This window comes from Triticum dicoccoides, chromosome 2A (assembly GCF_002162155.2).
Source record: "Triticum dicoccoides isolate Atlit2015 ecotype Zavitan chromosome 2A, WEW_v2.0, whole genome shotgun sequence".
In the NCBI taxonomy this organism is placed as follows: domain Eukaryota; kingdom Viridiplantae; phylum Streptophyta; class Magnoliopsida; order Poales; family Poaceae; genus Triticum; species Triticum dicoccoides.
Genome location: NC_041382.1, coordinates 732302703 through 732306245, shown reverse-complemented (window position 1 = coordinate 732306245; position 3543 = coordinate 732302703). Strand labels below are relative to the sequence as shown.

Here is a 3543-nt window from a genome sequence, read left to right as displayed (position 1 = left end):
TATATCCTTTAATTTTATGCAAGCATAAAGATCGACGGCTGAGATTTAAAAGAATCTATACAACACACATTACCTTGGAAAAACACCACGCCCCAGTCCCTTCGTTCTTCCCAATTTTATTTCCTCATGGAGTCCACGACCGCCGTCGCCCACAGACCCCTCTCATCACACGGGATCCCAATACCGCACGTCGGACGAAGCGCATGTGAGGTTTGGATCCAAATTCTTCACTTTGTAGGATTCCCTTCTTTAATCTCAATGTCACTCCTCCGGCTATTTGAGGTGAAGAGGTCACGTCGATGGCGGCTGATATCTCCGTGTGGGTTGTAGTACATACCTCTGTGCGTTGGTGTGGCCGACGAGCGCGAGTCTGTGACGGTGAGGCTGACGAGCGGGAGTCTGTGACGGTGAGGTGTGACGAAGGTGGGACGATGCGGCCGGACTGGATCGTCCTGGTCGAGCAGGTCGCCGCCCCCAGGCTACCCACCGGACTTCAATTCCCTACCGTTGTGAAGCTCTAGATGGAGCTCCACTTGGACCAATCTATCCGTGCGCTACTATGTATCCTCTGGCGGCCGTTTGTTCTGCTCAGTGTTTCCTCTGGATCTGAGAGGAAAAGACCTCGAGGAGGGAGATGAGAAGGTTCGTGGAGCCATGGAAGTGTTCAGATGAGATTAGTTGAGATGGAGGGTCGGAGGGAGAGTTTGGCACAGCAACATGGCAGTCTGGTATGCGGCGCAAGCGGCTGATCTGCGGCTGTGTGGAATGAGAGTTCGCCGTCCGCGGCTGGGCGGCGGCGCGGCCATCTGCTGTGCGACTGATCCGAGGGTGAACACATACCTTTTCTTTTTGAGAAAGTCATAGGCGTATAAACTGCCTTCCTGCTGATTACAATCGGTCATAAGTAAATGAAACAGTTGGGTGGGTACCCCAGCAAGCGTTGATGTATTCCTTGCATGCGCTGCCAGGCCATGTGCCAGCGCGTTGCGACCCCTTCTGATCACAGAGATGTTCACTGATTGGAAGAGATTAACTAGCACTCTAATGTCAGCAACAGAGTGGTGGATGGCTGAAATGTTGGGAGTCCCAGGTTGCAGCAGAGTAAATAATGATTTGCAATATGATTAATCCACCTCTGTATCGTTTTGCTAGCTCACCCAATCCAAACCCTATTGCATCGGCTTCTGCTCCCTAAGCGCGCGCCAGTGCATCTCTTGCAGCAATCCCTCATTCCCGCTAGCATCACCAGTATCAGCAAGGAAGGAAGCGTATTAAGCTTCCAGTAGTCAACAGGTGGCAACCAGTGGTTGGGTTCAGGATCAAGTGGCGTGGCCCCCTGATTAGGGAACAGGTTTGATTTTCCTTTTTTGTTGTCCTCAGTCCTAGTGCACTGCCGTAGTTCATTTTCGTATCTAATAAAGAAATTAACTGAAGCAGACACCGAGGCTTTCCCCTCCTCGTGTACACAATTATCACGTAAGTATCGTGCTCTCCAGATTAACATTAAGACTCTTGCTCGGCCTGTATCATCACACGTCGAGTGCAAATTTTAAGCCAGTCTTCACCAGTATAACTGAATGCCTTCTCTGATGGTAGCAGCCAATATTTCCTGAGTTCACCCCCACAAGGCTCTCACGTACGTGTAGGTACTGTCCTATCCTGGCCGCGCACGAGCTGAGCAAGTTCACAGGTGATAAAACTACGTTGGCGATTTCTCTGTTTACTTTTTCACCATATCAGTGATACCTCTACATGTTCTCAAGGAACTGTTTGGCATTTACAATCAAACTTAGTCAGACAAATGAACAAAAAGCACACAAGCATTGGTGCACACATGATCTGCTCTCAATTTGACTTCATGTTTCCCTCTTAACATTCGTGATCTATGCTGAAGTAGTAGAGATTTGTTATACGATTCTTAACATTTGAATGTTCACCGTCTCTTAATTACTGCTGTTATTTGAGCAGGTTGGAATGCAAAACTCTGAATCCCATTACAATTCTCAAGGTTTATGGCTTCTGAAATTTGCCCTAAGGATGCAGCAAACTCGATTTCCCAAGAGGTTTCATTCTTATCCTTGATGTCTCATTCTTGATTTTCCTTGTACTCCGTTCAAATGTTTGGTGATCAAATAAAAAAACAGTATTGATGAGCATACTCAAGTTGTAATGACTTCACACATTCTCCTGTGGAATTCACATTTATTTGAAGTGGGTTGCCTATAGGTTTTTAGGATGGTAGAGCTTTTAAAATCAAGAAATTTGCATGGTCACTAATATGACCATGCAATGTTAAATATTGTGTCTATAGGCAAGGCGAAATTGTTCGTTTCCTTTGACTTATATTTAGGTCATTTTTCCCTCTTCCGGTTCAACTTCCATTAATTTAAATATGTCTTACTGCCTAGGTAATTATTAATTCTGTTTGGTGCCAACTTAGGGCCCATTCAATGATCGATATGTTTTCCCTTTGAGCAGGTTGGAACTCAAAACTCTGAAGCCATTAGCCCTCCCTCGGGTGTATTGGGCCCAAAGACCAAATCACCGGAACCATCACAATGTTTTTTATGCAGATATTTGGTGAACTAGATTATGTGTCTTCACCGCTGTGTTGGATAAGTATCGTGGTGTCATCTTTTGACTCAAATATGTGCAAGGGGTACAAAAATGCTTTTTCTGATTATATGCCAATTGATCAGCACTATAATTTTTTGCAAGTATTAGGTTTTGTTACTGCACATGGAAAATCATAAGAAAGTAGATATGAATGAATATTCCATTAGAACTTTGATTCCATTTTATTGTAACACTAAACTAGGTTTTGTTAGTACTTGTGTGAAATGATAGTTCATAGTGGAACAAGAGGTGCTTTGGTTCAAATAAGAAATGAGAAAGTTGCATTTTGGTGATGATTTTCTTCTCCGTAACAATGCATGGGAGTTTAAATGTACGCCATCTAAATATCTTTATTTAAACTAATGTACATGCATTGCACATGCATCATGTACTCCCTCCGTAAATAAATATGAGCGTTTAGATCACTACTTTAGTGATCTAAACGCTTTTATGCTTCTTTACTGAGGGAGTATTATACTGAAACAACGGGGGGGTAAAGAGTTCTTAGTTGAGTTTATTTTTGAAGGCATGACTACATGACCGTTGTTCTTCCATTGCAACACAATGGTACTTACCTATCATATCTAAACATTGGTTTACATGGGTAATTATTTCTTTTCAAGTAGCACTTAATAGCCAAATGGATGGAAGTTTCATTGAATGCTAAATGTTAGAGGTAGTGTCTAATAGCGAAGAAAATATATTCTATGGCCAAATTGGGAACGGTTGATATAAATTTTTCTATACCTTGGGTGTGTGTATTTTGATGGACGGGACAATCAGTGACCTTAACACACACGTCTTTTGGTAGAGCACCACTGTGCTTGCACATACAATTTTCACTAAATTTGAGTACATGTCAAATTTCTTTCCGTTGCAACACATGGCCATATGTGTTGTATAACATAAGAGTCGATGGCTCCCCCT

The 3543-nt window shown here is 43.2% G+C and overlaps 1 long non-coding RNA gene across 3 annotated transcripts; it reads left to right on the top strand.

The window, feature by feature from the left end:
- LOC119352135 lies at positions 1-3440 on the top strand. 3 transcript variants are annotated; one of them, XR_005170122.1, is made up of 6 exons: positions 1-210; positions 1221-1351; positions 1438-1476; positions 1600-1690; positions 1969-2063; positions 2479-3440. It is a non-coding gene; the product is annotated as an uncharacterized LOC119352135 (long non-coding RNA). The 3 variants fall into 3 exon arrangements; XR_005170121.1 differs by having other exon boundaries at positions 1221-1690; XR_005170120.1 differs by lacking the exons at positions 1221-1351; positions 1438-1476; positions 1600-1690.
- The last annotated feature ends 103 nt before the right edge of the window (positions 3441-3543 follow it).